Source organism: Lagopus muta, chromosome W (assembly GCF_023343835.1).
Source record: "Lagopus muta isolate bLagMut1 chromosome W, bLagMut1 primary, whole genome shotgun sequence".
Classification (NCBI taxonomy): Eukaryota; Metazoa; Chordata; class Aves; order Galliformes; family Phasianidae; genus Lagopus; species Lagopus muta.
This window is the reverse complement of record NC_064471.1, coordinates 2928601-2943289: the sequence shown is the minus strand read 5'-3', so window position 1 is coordinate 2943289 and position 14689 is coordinate 2928601. Positions and strand designations below refer to the sequence as shown.

The 14689-nt window shown below is 47.2% G+C and overlaps 2 protein-coding genes across 6 annotated transcripts in view; one reads left to right on the top strand and one right to left on the bottom strand.

The window, feature by feature from the left end:
- Positions 1-14689, bottom strand: part of LOC125686397 (chromodomain-helicase-DNA-binding protein 1-like) — a 192325-nt gene that overhangs the window by 32727 nt on the left and 144909 nt on the right. The window lies entirely within an intron of this gene.
- The window catches only part of LOC125686441 (uncharacterized), a 52514-nt gene that overhangs the window by 6944 nt on the left and 30881 nt on the right, over positions 1-14689 (top strand). The window lies entirely within an intron of this gene.

The following is a 14689-nucleotide window of genomic DNA, read 5'->3' as shown; positions in this document are numbered from 1 at the left end:
GGTACGGTTTATTCAGTGCTGCACAGACAGCTGGCTGCAAGGGGGATAGATCCGCCTTACTTGCACACCGTCTAGAAAAATCGTGCTACAGATATAGGCGAAACTAATACATAATCAATAGTTTTCCCGGAATTCGGATCCATATTCATTACACCCCCGAGAGTTCATTAGCGTGCAGACCCTCCCCTCTAGCGTGTGCGTAGTGGGTCGTGGGATGAAGATTTGTTGCTTTCCTCACGAAGGCTTCTGACCGTTTTTGCTGTGAACTCCTGGCTTTTTGGGGGGGGCATCCCCCCAAACCGGTTTCTTCTTGCCCTGTGGACATCTAATCACCTCCCTGCCTTTAAGATTTCCATCTTGAGGAGCGTCCAGGCTTCCTGGACCCCTTTACCCTTAAGGAGTGACTCCCAAGGGACCCGTGCTACAAACGTCCTGAACAGGTCAAAGCCTGCCCTCTTGAAGTTCAAGATAGCAGTTTTGCTAGTCACCCTTCTGAAATCTCCAAGAATAGAGAACTCTACCATTTCATGGTTGCTCTGCCCAAAACAGTCCCCAACCTTCATATCTCCCACCAGTCCTTCACTGTTAGCGAAGAGCAGGTCTAGCAGGGCATGACCCCTGGAAGGCTCTCCTACCAGCTGTGTAAGGAAGCTATCTTCCACACACTCTAGAAACATCTTTGACTACTTCCTCTGTGCTGTATTATATGTCACACGTATATCAGGGAAATTGAAGTCTCCCACGAGAATGAGTGCTGGCAATCGCATGACTTCCGCAAGCTGCTCATAGAATGCCTCGTCCACCTCTTCATCCTGATTAGATGGTCTATAACAGACCCCCACCAAGATGTCGCCCCTACAGGCCTTCCCGTGATCCTTACCCACAGACACTCAACTTTATCATTCCCAACCCCAAGCTCTTCAACATCAAAACAGTCTTTAATATAAAGGGTCACACCACACCCTTCCTTACATGTCTATCCCTTCTGAAGAGCTTGTAGCCATCCATCACAGCACTCCAGTCATGGGAGTGGTCCCGCCATGTTTCGGTAATAGCAACTAGGTCATAGTTAGCCTGCCACACAATCGCTTCTAACTCCTCCTGCTTGTTGACCACGTTGCGTGCATTGGTGTAGATGCACTTCAGCCGAGTCATCTGCCTCACCCCCAGGTCAGGCATTGTTCCCCTGGGCTCATCTCTTGCGAGGCCTGTTTTGTCCCCTTCCCTTGTCGTAGCTAGTTTAAAGCTCTTTCCATAAGCCCCCCTAGCTCCTGCGCTAGGATTCGTCGCCCCCTTTGAGATAGGTGGGTTCCATGGACGGACAACAGGCCAGGGGCCGAGAAAACTACCCCATGATCAAAGAACGGAAAGTTTCTGCCTCGACACCAGCCTCTGAGCCAAAACATGGAGGATTTGCAAAACTACATTTGAGAATTAGGCATGAAGGAGGCAATCTATGAGGAGGATTTTGAGAGCCCGGATATGACGAAATTTTCAGCAGGAATGAGAGATCTCATCCTGCAGCAAGCTCCACCACATCAGTATGGTGCTTTGGTATCCAGACTGAATCCCCTAGTGGCCTCAGAGGCCATAATACAACAGGCTGCCCAATTGGTGGCAGATCTGGCAGAGACAGAGCACCTACAGGCCAGGCGCAATGTCCGAATGGTGGTGGAAAAGTCGGAGATCCATCCACCACCACAACCTAGGAGACCTGCTCCTAAGGTAATTCAATCTGGACCCATCAGGGTCTCAAGAAAACAAATGTTTAATGACCTGATTAGAGCAGGAGTTCAATTTCAAAAGATTGATGGACAGCCTAACCAGGTCTTATTACAACTACGGAAACAGTTACCAAACAGTCAGAGATTCCAACGCTCCCCTAAAAAGGGAAGGAATTAGACTCATAGAACCAATTCCACAAAGCATGTGGAATCTAGAGGACTTCATAGTCCCATCGAAAAAACGTAAACCTCCTCAGGTGGCCCGGGCAGCCATAGTTGAGCCGTCGTAGGAAAAAGACTTAGGGATTGCAGAGCCGATGGCGTGACGGGGGAGCCGAAATTCCCCAAGACTAGGGTCTCTAGAGGGGACTGGAGACCTTACATCAACCTGACGATTCATTGGTCCCAAAAAAATGTGCGGCGGGCTATGGCACTAGTAGATAGTGGGGCAGAAACATCAATTATATATGGTGACCCAAACCAATTTTCAGGCACTAAGGCAAAGATAGGTGGGTTCAGGGGGCAGATGATCCCCGTAACCCAAACGTGGTTGAAACCGGGAGTTGGGCATCTACCGCCCCGGGAGTACAGGGGGTCTATCGCCCCAATTCCAGAGTACATATTGGGGATAGACATCCTGTCAGGTCTGACTCTCCAAACCACTGTGGGAGAGTTCAGATTAAGGGAAAGATGTATTAGTACCCGGGCAGTGCAGGCAATTATAAGGGGTCATGCAAAAATTGAACTGGTTTGTTTGCCACAACCGTGCCAGATCACAAATACAAAGCAGTATAGAGTCCCAGGTGGGCAAGAAGTTACCAAGACTGTGCAGGAGCTGGAGAGAGTAGGGATCATTAGACCTGCACACAACCCATACAACTCCCCTATATGGCCAGTCAGGAAGTCAGATGGTACGTGGCAAATGACAGTAGACTACAGAGAACTAAAGTCACGCCCATAAACCATGCGGCCGTACCCAACATCACCTTCCGCAGGGATACATTAAGTAGAGAAATAGAAACATATCACTGCGTTCTGGATCTAGCAGATGCATTTTTCAGCATTCCAATTGCTAAGGAATATCAAGTCCTGTTCGCATTCACATGGGAGGGCAGGCAGTGGACTTTTCAAGTCCTACCTCAGGGATATGTGCATTCACCTACTTTTTGTCATAACTTGGTAGCGCGTGACTTGGCAAATTGGAACAAGCTGTCACTGTCAAAATGTACCACTACATCGATGATTTGATGCTAACGTCTGACTCAATCGAGGCATTAGAGAAGGCAGTACCATCATTAATTACTTATTTACAGGAAAAAGGGTGGGCTATAAATCCACAAAAAGTACAAGGACCAGGGCGGGCTATCAGTTAAATTCCTGGGTGTTATCTGGTCAGGTAAGACTAAGGTGTTACCCAGTGCAATCATAGATAAGATCCAAGCGTTCCCGATTCCCAAAAAACCGAAGCAGTTGCAGGAATTTTTGGGTGTATCGGGATACTGGCAATCCTTTATACCCCACTTAGCACAACTGCTAAAACCTTTATACCGATTAACAAAAAACGGCCAAGTATGGGATTGGGGTAGAACGGAACAAAAAGCCTTCCAGCAAGAAAAAAAATAGCTGTTAAACAGGCCCAGGAGCTGGGTATATTTGATCCAACCCTTCCAGCCGTACTAGATGTGCATGTAACCCAAGAAGGGTTTGGCTGGGGGCTGTGGCAGCACCAGAGTTCCGTTCGAATCCCAGTCGGGTTCTGGTCACAGATTTGGCATGGAGCAGAAGAGAGAGACAGCATGGTTGAAAAGCAGTTATTGGCTACCTATTCTGCATTGCAGGCAGTAGAACCAGTAACTCAGACAGCAAAGGTTATTGTTAAAAAAACTTAACCGATTCAGGGGTGGGTAAAAGACCTAACTCACATTCCTAAGACCGGAGTGGCCCAATCACAAACGGTAGCACGCTGGGATGCCTATCTTAGTCAGAAAAGCCTCCTATCATCTTCTCCACTGAAGGAAGAACTGCAAAAGATACCTGGGCCGGTAACATATCACAGTGAGACACCTGAGGAAATAGTGGTTACTTGTCCAAAGAGCCCTGTACAGGAGGGGAAATGCCCTATTCCAGAAGATGCCTGGTACACAGATCCAGCAGAGGGAACCCAAGTAGGTGGTGAGCTGTCGCATACCATCCCTTGACTGAAACGATACAGTTCGAAGAGGGGGATGGACAAAGTAGCCAGTGGGCTGAGCTACAAGCCATGTGGATGGTGATAACTCAAGAGCCTGGCAACAGCGCACTGAACATCTGCACAGATAGTTGGGCAGTCTGCCGAGGGCTCACGCTCTGGATAGCACAGTGGGCCACTCAGGATTGGATGATCCGCGCCCGGCCAACCTGGGGCAAAGATATGTGGGTCGACATATGGAACGTGGTTAGGCACAGGACTGTACAAGCATACCACGTCTCTGGACATCAACCCTTGCAGTCCCCAGGCAATGATGAAGCTGACGCACTGGCTCGAGTCCGATGGTTAGGAAGTACGTCAGCAGAAGACACAGCCCACTGGCTGCATTGCAAATTATGACATGCAGGACAGAAAACCATGCGGGCAGCGGCTAAAGTATGGGGGCTGCCCATACAGTTACCAGACATTGTCCAGGCATGTCAGGACTGTGACGCTTGCTCACAAATGAGACCAAGACCTCTGCCGGAAAGTACAGCCCATCTCGCTAGAGGACACAACCTATTACAGCAATGGCAGATCGATTATATAGGTCCCCTTCCTTGATCTGAGGGGGCCAGATATGTCCTAACCAGTGTTGATACAGCGAGTGGATTGATGCAATCCTATCCTGTAGCAAAGGCAAACCAAGCCTATACCATCAAAGCTCTAACTTGGTTGATGCCGTCATAGGGGACTCCTGAGGTCATTGAGAGTGACCAAGGTATGCATTTCACAGGTGCAACTGTGCAGAAGCGGGCTGAAGACAACAACATCGAATGGCGGTTTCACCTGCCCTATAATCCAACGGGAGCAGGCCTAACAGAAAGATATAATGGGATCCTGAAGGCTGCTCTGAAGGCAGATTCACAGTCCTTACAGGAGTGGACCAAGAGGCTCCATGAAACCCTGCGAGACTTGAATGAGAGACCAAGAGATGGCAGACACAGTGCTTGAAGAATGTTACAGACAACTTGGGCCTCCCTGCTTAGGATCCAAATTACAGTCAAGGACACCTTGCTCAAGCCACAAGTTGGCACCATGAATAATCTTCTGCTCCCTGCCCCTGAGGACCTAGAGCCTGGGAGACTAACATGGTTTTATGATTTTTGGTTATTGTTAAGAATATTGTGAGAATCCTTTGTTTTTTTGGCTCAAAGCTTGCTTCCTTAGGTATTTTGTTGAGGAGGCAAGTGATGGGTGTTGTGTGGCAATCAACATCGCTGTGTGGACAATTTTACATCTTTGGAGCTGTTTGCCTTCGGAAGATAGTGCTCAGGACTGTTTACTGGCAAAAGATCTAGCCTGTTACCAAATAACTCCTTTTTGCTATGGAAGACTGGGGGACAATGCCATTGTATCCTGCGAAGGCAAGATACAAGTTGGCGCCTCCCTGCTCCCTCTTATCTGCTGGCAAGGCCAGGAAGATAAGAACAAAGGAGTTTCCTGCTGAGATCCCAGAGCCAGAAGCTGCCACTCAAAGGAGAGCTGACTCAACCACTTTGGATTTGAGCTGTCACTGCAAAGACAGCTGACTCAACCACTTTGAAACCATTGAAAAGGGGCCATCATCGCCATGGTCGTTGTCGTCGTTGTCAACAGAACAACTCTGCCTGACGACCCACCACTACTGAAGATCAAAGACTGAACTACGAACCACGCTGGATCCATGGTGGTGACTATCTCCCTCTTGCTGCCTATAAAGACTCCTTGCTTCTTCTCTTCTATCTTTTCTATCGCCCTCCTTCCCTTCCCCATTTCCCTGATTAAGATTTGTAATAAACTGGTCAGACCAACATTTGAACCGTTGCTTCTTAATCTCACGCTGGGTATATAGATAATAAAAGAACCTCCTCTCCCTCCTATAAATTGGATTCCACATCATATTCCACATCATAACATCATGTAGTGCACTGGGAGTTTAACTGTTAATGCTCAAGTTCTGAGTACCTGTCCGGAAGAGAAGAACTACATTCCCCAGGGGGCTTTGCGATCAGAGAGGAGATATAACCCCTGGCAAGGTCACCTGATGCGCTCTTCTTTGTCTGCTCTCCTCCCTGCTGCTCAACCAGACTGTGCATCTCGCCTCAGTGTTACGGTGAGGCCTATCCACCTTTCGGACGCTCTCTCTCATTATATTTGATTTATTGCCTTCAATTCTAATTATATTGTATTATGGTGTGTTATCTTGCATTCCAATACTATATTTAGAAAATTAATTTGTTTCTTCTCAGATCATTGCTGCTGTTTTTAATTATTTTGGGGTCCCCTGTTTCCCTTTTCCGGAGGCGCGGATTTTGTGAAATCCCTCCTTCCCACTAGTCACGGAACTGGGCCGAACCAGCCCGTAAACCGTTGACAGAGACACAAGCTAAAATGGCCTTGGAAGGTGCAAGCAGGACCAAAATGGTGTGGTCTCCTTGCAACTCGGGGGAGATTGTTAGAGGTTGGGGGATCAGTAAACCCTCCAGTAATCGGTGCATGGCCAGCAGAGGAAAGCAGTTGACAGCCCTGTTTTCATTGCAAAGGGGACATTAATTATGTCCATGTGGCAAATTAGATACCCCCCCCCCCCCCTTTTGGTACCTGATACAGTGATTCAGCCACAGATATCAGGGTGTGGTATCAAAGACCAGGACGTGCCCAGATACAGGCGTAGGTGTTGACTCAAGATCAAAATGCAGCCTGTATCTTACTGTGGAGGGCAGACCTACCCCTCCTCGTACCTACTGAACATCTGTTTTACTCCCCTTGAGGTTGTAAGTTCACAGGACAGCTGGCAGGAGCAACATCATTCCATCATGCTCCAGTGTCCATGGGGAAACATTGTGACACCCTGTGGCACACTGCTGAACTTTTGGGAACTGGCGAGCATGAATCAGAACTGCTACTGGTCCACGAAGAAGATACTCCTCGAGAAAAAACATCAAGTACTGGTGCAACAGAACTGTGGAAAAGACTGCCGATAATTGCCTTTACTGTCTTAACTTTCTACACTGCGGCGGGTATTGTACATGCGTCACGATTTGCTCAGTCATTGGTTCATGCACAGAAGGGGTGGAGTGTAGTGGAATTCCAATGTCACAGCCTGAACCAATGGGTGAGCTACAGGAGTAGCGAGTGGCTGCAGCAGGCAGGGGGGTCTAGAGCCAGCCCTTAGATCTCCACAATACTTCCCATGCCATCTGAGTCAGCGTGGGTCACCTTTTTCCCCGGCCCTTCTCTGCTGCACATGATGGTATGAACAGGGGATGGTATGAACGGGGCAGGGTCACATTCCTCAGCTCATCCCTTTCTCCAAACTTTTACTGGGAGGTGTGAGTTAATTCCTCTGATATCTTTTCCTATAGCGCCTATTTCTCAAATAAAGGCTCTGTCATTGCCTTTGTTTGCTCTATATTGAGCAACTGGTTGATAGGTCATGCTAAAACTGTTAGAGTAAATGGGGTTACAACAGGCTGGATAACAATCACTAGTGGGATTCCTCCAGGCTCCATTTTGGGGCCACTTCTCTTTCATGTTTTCATAAATGATTTGGATAGAGGATTTGAACTCTCTCATTTACTTGGTTTATTAGCTTCAATCCCTATTTACTTGTATTTCTGCTATTATAATTAGTAAATTAATTTTCCTCCTCAGATCGTTGCCGCTGTTTTGTTTTATTTTCTTTTATTCCTTCTTTGTTCCCTTACCCTTCCCACCCCCCTTATTTCTGGGGCCAGTGGGCCTGCTGTCCCCCTGTCATGGACAAAGATAGATCTAGAGATAACTGACAATTACTGGAAAACATTGGCCAGAAAGTCAAAAATGAACTTTTTAAACATTAGCAAAAAAGACATTTGTTAAAGTGCCAAGCAGAGAGCCGCAGAGCTCTGTAGCAAGCTCTGACCTTCAGAGATTAAACCATAGACCGGGCGGTCTGCCACACTCCAGACACTGTACTGAGTTATGCTTTTTTCCTTTTTGCAACTGCCAACTACAAAGCTGTTCTTCATTTTAGAACATTATATAAAGGATTAAATGTTCTAAGGTGTCATGGTTCTATGTTTTTTGTTTGTTTGTTTTTTTATTTTGGGTTTCAGTATTCCACATCAAAACATCATGTAGTGTACGGGGCATTAAAGTGTCACTGCCCCAATCCCAAGTACCTATCCCTGTACATTACAGCAGTCACGGGATCTGGCCCTTCCGGGTGGGGGGGGGCGCTCTCTTGCTGCCTTGCAGTGGGTGCTGGAGGGTGCTTTCCTAGCCGTTCCAAGCTTTTCAGGTTTGAATCGGTCCCGGGAACTCTCTCTCTCTCTCATCTTGTCTGATTTATTAATCTCAATTTCAACTAAATTGCATATATTGTGTTATTTTGTATTCTGATATTATAGTAAAATAAGTTTTCCTCCATAGATTGTTGCCGCTGCTCTTTTCCTCCCTTCCTTCCTTCCCATTTTTGTGGGACTGGGGTGGGGGGGGGGAGGGCAGAGGCCTGTCGCCTCTGTCACGGACATAGATTGATCTGATCAACTCCGTGACAGATTTTTGGCGCCCAACGTGGGGCACGACTGCTTTTTAGTTTTTAGAACGAATCTCTTTTTCTCTCTGCTCTTAGAGAGCTTCGTTAGGGAGCATTATCAGTAGTTCAGGTTTCTGTACTGGAAAACCTGACCTTGAAAGATTAGGCGTACTGCCAGTGTTCTGGGATATTTGTAAACTTTGAGCACTACTTAGTCTGAGTAGTGCCTTTTTTTTCCTTTTTTTGTTTTTTTTTCCCTCCTCTTGTTAGCTTCAATTCATTAACCCTTTTTTAGCAAGCACCAGCGATGAACCGACTCGTTATCGTGGGGGTGCTGGGTAAAGGATTTAAAGCAATGGTGTTAGTCACAACCTACTGGCCAATAATCCATCTCACACTTGTGTGTTTTGGAATTGCATCCGTATATAGCTACCTAAGGGCACTGATGGAGACACCTATGTTTTACCTATTTGCAATGTGGTATGATTTGAACTTTGACATCTACATCCCAGAAGGAATGGCTAATTTCACAAACAACTACATCTCAGAAGGAATGGGTAATTTCACAAACAACTACATCCCAAATGGAATAGCTAATTTTTCAAACAACACGATGTTCAGACCAGTCTCTGGGTTTTCTTCTCGGTTTGTCAAACGTTTTTTGACTCCTGAACTAATACTCATGTTGGTGTGCGTGTGCATGTCATCAATTTTCCTGAATGTATTCCTATGCATTCGTAATAAGGGGAAGGAGTCTCCTCTAAAACTAGAGAATGATGATTGGCAGGGAATATGGAGAGGTTTAGGAAAGGTTTTAGAAGCATGGGGACCCGCAGTGTCATGGGATTTTACTCTTGAACACCTGTGGGATCCCGAGAAATTAAGCCAGTATTTGAGTCAGGGACTATGCGGCTTACATAAATCTAAGGAGGTACAACTTATTTGGGGTTTGGCTTGTGCTTACCGTGCCCTATATAATACCATTCTGGAGAGAGAGAGTTTCCGAGCTGAGGTTCAAGCCAAAGGGGAAAATCCCCAAGTCAAATCTAATCAATCAAAGGAGACACCAGTAACAATACCGGTTGCTCCTGTGGAGGGCAAGAAATGGAAACGAGTGTCTTCGCGTCTTGAACGAAAAAGAGAAGAAGAGGAGGAGGAGGAGGAAGATCCAGGCGAGGGGCCCTCCTCAGAACCACCACCATCGCGAAAGGCAAAAGCGAAAACTAAGAGACATGCAGAAGAGAGTGATGAAGAGGAAGTCTCTATTACTACTCGCCGGCCTCTAAAGATGACTGAAATCCAAGGTTCAAGAAAGGAGTTTACACGGCACCCGAATGAAAGTCTTGTTTCCTGGTTGGTTCGCTGTTGGGACAGTGGGGCCCATAGCTTGTCTCTGGATGGTAATGAAGCTCGCCAGCTAGGCGCCATTGCCAGAGATCCAGCTATTGATAGAGGAATTAGTCGATGTTCGGATGAGGCTGCCTCCCTCTGAGAACGAGTGGTAATAGCCGTGAAGGAAAAGTATCCCTTCAAAAACGGTTTGAAGATTGCGATGAAAAAATGGGATACAGTGGAAAAGGGAATCCAGTATTTGAGGGAAATAGGCGTGGTGGAAATGTTGTATGACCCTGACTTTGTTCCTAACCAACCACACCAAAACCGCGACCCTGAAAGAGTGAGGACGACGCCTGAGATATGGCAGAAAATCGTGACAACAGCGCCGGACAAATACGCCGCTACACTAACGTCAGCGTGTGACAGATACCAGGAACAACAGAGAACGCCCTTAGTTTATGAATTAATTCTTACGCTCCAAAACTATCAGCAGTTGCTATCCCCCATTCATGCTGCTGTAGCCGCTATCTCAAAAGTGATGGACCAACTGAATGAAACGCGGCAGCAAATGTCTCAACTGATTAACCGTGACAAACCTCTAACAGTATCAGAGACGCTTGATGAAGATCAGGATAATCAAAAGAGTCTAGCGAAGGAGGTGAAGGAGATGAAGGAGATGATCCGAGCCCACCTTCCTTCCTTCTCACGTGCACCATCAAAGATCTCAGCTGTTAGAAGCAAACGCTCTCCGGCTCAAGTAAGGAATAATACACCACGAGTTACCTTATGGTATTACCTACGTGACCATGGAGAAGACATGGGAAAGTGGCACGGTCAACCTACTCCTGTACTACGAGCCCGGGTGAAAGAATTACAAAGCAGATCAAACACCAGTGCAGTTGCTCCAGTTACCACAGGTAATGAATAGAGGGGCCCTGCCCTCAGTCAGGGGGGGGAAAGGGATAATAGAGTATATTGGACTGTGTGGATTCGATGGCCTGGCACATCAGAACCACTGAAATATAAGGCCCTGGTGGACACTGGTGCACAGTGCACTCTGATGCCCTCGAGTCAACAAGGGACAGAATCAATCCATATTTCTGGAGTGACCGGGGGCTCTCAAGAATTGACTGTGTTGGAGGCTGAGATAAGCCTCACTGGTAAGGACTGGCAAAAACATCCTATTGTGACGGGCCCAGGGGCTCCATGTATACTAGGTATTGATTATCTCAGAAGGGGGCATTTCAAGGATCCTAAGGGGTATCGGTGGGCCTTTGGAATAGCTGCTGTGGATGCAGACAACATTAAGCAGCTGTCTGTTTTGCCTGGCCTGTCAGAAGATCCGTCTGTTGTGGGGCTGCTGCGAGTAAAAGAGCAACACGTACCGATTGCTACAAAAACGGTGCACAGGCGGCAGTACCGCACCAACAGGGATTCTTTGCTCCCCATTCATAAGTTAATTCGTCAGCTAGAGAGCCAGGGAGTGATCAGCAAAACTCACTCACCTTTTAACAGCCCCATATGGCCAGTGCGTAAAGCCAGTGGAGAATGGAGGCTGACGGTGGACTACCGTGGCCTGAATGAAGTCACACCCCCACTGAGTGCTGCTGTGCCGGACATGTTAGAACTCCAGTATGAACTGGAGTCAAAAGCGGCCAAATGGTATGCCACCATTGACATTGCTAATGCCTTCTTTTCCATTCCTTTGGCCAAAGAATGTAAGCCACAGTTTGCTTTCACATGGAGGGGCATTCAGTATACCTGGAACCGTTTGCCCCAGGGGTGGAAACACAGCCCGACCATTTGCCATGGGTTGATCCAAACTGTATTGGAACATGGCAGTGCTCCTGAGCACCTGCAATACATTGATGACATCATTGTGTTGGGCGATATAGCACAAGAAGTCTTCACAAAAGGAGAGCGAATAATCCAAATTCTTCTGAGTGCTGGTTTTGCTGTTAAGCGAAGCAAAGTGAAAGGACCTGCCCAGGAAATTCAGTTCATAGGTATAAAGTGGCAAGATGGCCGTCGTCACATCCCAACAGATGTGATCGACAAAATCACTGCTATGTCTCCACCCACTAATAAGGAAGAGACACAATCTTTTCTGGGTGCAGTGGGCTTTTGGAGAATGCATGTTCCAAACTACAGCCTCATTTTAAGCCCCCTTTATTATGTGACGCGAATGAGAAATGAGTTTACATGGGGCCCTGAGCAGCAGCAGGCTTTTGAACAGATTAAACAGGATATAGCCCGCGCCGTGGCCCTAGGGCCAGTACGAATGGGACAGGGTATAAAGAACATCCTCTATACTGCTGCTGGAGAGAATGGTCCCACTTGGAGTTTGTGGGAAAGACCCTCAGTAGAGACACGAGGCCGACCCCTGGGATTCTGGAGTCGGGCGTACAGAGGGTCTGAAGAGCACTACACTCCAACTGAAAAGGAGATCTTAGCTGCTTATGAGGGGGTTCGGGCTGCTTCCGAAGTAGTCGGTACTGAAACACAGCTCCTTCTGGCACCTCGATTGCCAGTGCTGAACTGGATGTTTAAAGGAAAGGTTCCCTCCACCCATCATGCTACTGATGCCACTTAGAGTAAGTGGATTGCGTTGATTACACAGTGAGCGCGGATGGGGAACCTCAGCCGTCCAGGAATCCTAGAAGTCATCATGGACTGGCCTGAAGGTAAAAAGTTTGGAACACCACCAGGAGAAGAAGTATCACGTGCTAAAGAAGCCCCACCATACAATGAACTACCAGAGAATGAAAAGAAATATGCCCTGTTCACAGATGGATCGTGTCGTATTGTGGGAAAGCATCGCAGATGGAAATCTGCTGTGTGGAGCCCCACACGACAAGTTGCAGAGGCCACTGAAGGGAAAGGAGAATCAAGCCAATTTGCAGAGGTAAAGGCTGTCCAACTGGCCTTAGATGTCGCTGAACGGGAGAGGTGGCCAATGCTCTATCTTTACACTGACTCATGGATGGTAGCAAATGCCTTATGGGGGTGGTTACAGCAGTGGGAGCAAAATAACTGGCAAAGAAGGGGTAAACCTATTTGGGCTGCTGAACTGTGGAAAGACATTGCTGCCCGAACAAAGAATATGGCTGTAAAGGTGCGCCATGTAGATGCTCATGTGCCCAAGAGTCGGGCTACTGAAGAACAGCAAAATAACCATCAGGTAGACCGAGCTGCCAGAATTGAGGTGGCTCAAATAGACCTGGACTGGCAGAACAAGGGTGAATTATTTCTGGCTCGGTGGGCCCATGAGACCTCAGGTCATCAAGGGAGAGATGCAACATACAAATGGGCTAGAGACCGAGGGGTGGACTTAACTATGGATGCCATTGCACAGGTTATTCATAACTGTGAAACATGTGCCATCATCAAACAAGCCAAGAGGATGAAACCTCTGTGGGAGGAAGGGCGATGGCAAAAGTACAAATATGGGGAGGCATGGCAGGTTGATTATATCACCTTGCCATGATCTCGCAATGGTAAGCATTATGTGCTTACTATGGTGGAGGCAACCACTGGGTGGCTCGAAACATATGCAGTACCCCATGCTACCGCCCGAAACACCATACTGGGTCTCGAGAAACAAGTCCTGTGGCGACATGGCACCCCAGAAAGGATTGAGTCAGATAATGGGACTCATTTCAAAAATTCTCTTGTAAATACTTGGGCCAAAGATCATGGCATTGAGTGGATTTACCATATTCCCTATCATGCACCAGCCTCTGGTAAAATTGAACGATACAATGGATTGTTAAAAATGATGCTAAAAGCACTGGGTGGCGGAACATTTAAGCACTGGGAGAAGCATTTGGCAGAAGCCACCTGGTTAGTCAATACCAGAGGATCTATCAATCGTGATGGTCCTAACCAATCCAGTTCCCTACATACCGTAGAGGGAGATAAAGTCCCTGTTGTACATGTAAAGAACATGTTAGGAAAGGCAGTTTGGGTGCTTCCAGCTTCTGGAAAGGGCAAACCTCTCCGTGGTACAGTTTTTGCCCAGGGACCAGGATCCACTTGGTGGGTAATGCAGAAGAATGGGGATGTCCAGTGTGTACCACAGGGAAACTTGATGGCAGGGGAGTGCAGTTACTAATTCTATGTATATATATATATATATATGTATAGCTATGTGTGGGTAATGCATTGTAATCATTTTTTGTTTGTATATATGTATATATATTTTAAGCATGATGTAATGATGTAGAATAAGGGGTGGAATGTCATGGTTCTATGTTTTTTGTTTGTTTGTTTTTTTATTTTGGGTTTCAGTATTCCACATCAAAACATCAGGTAGTGTACAGGGCATTAAAGTGTCACTGCCCCAATCCCAGCTACCTATCCCTGTACATTACAGCAGTCACGGGATCTGGCCCTTCCGGGTGGGGGGGGGCGCTCTCTTGCTGCCTGGCAGTGGGTGCTGGAGGGTGCTTTCCTAGCCGTTCCAAGCTTTTCAGGTTTGAATCGGTCCCGGGAACTCTCTCTCTCTCTCATCTTGTCTGATTTATTAATCTCAATTTCAACTAAATTGTATATATTGTGTTATTTTGTATTCTGATATTATAGTAAAATAAGTTTTCCTCCATAGATTGTTGCTGCTGCTCTTTTTTTCCCTTCCTTCCTTCCCATTTTTGTGGGACTGGGGTGGGGGGGGGGAGGGCAGAGGCCTGTCGCCCCTGTCACGGACATAGATTGATCTGATCAACTCCGTGACACAAGGTCACAGCCTGTGTTTGTGCACATCACCTTTTTTCCCCCACCCTTCTCCGCTGCAGCACAACAGTACGAACAGGGGAGGGTCACATTCCTCAGCTTGTCCCTTTCTCCAAACTTTTACTGGGAGGGGTGAGTTAATTCCTCTTCAATATCTTTTCCTATAGCACC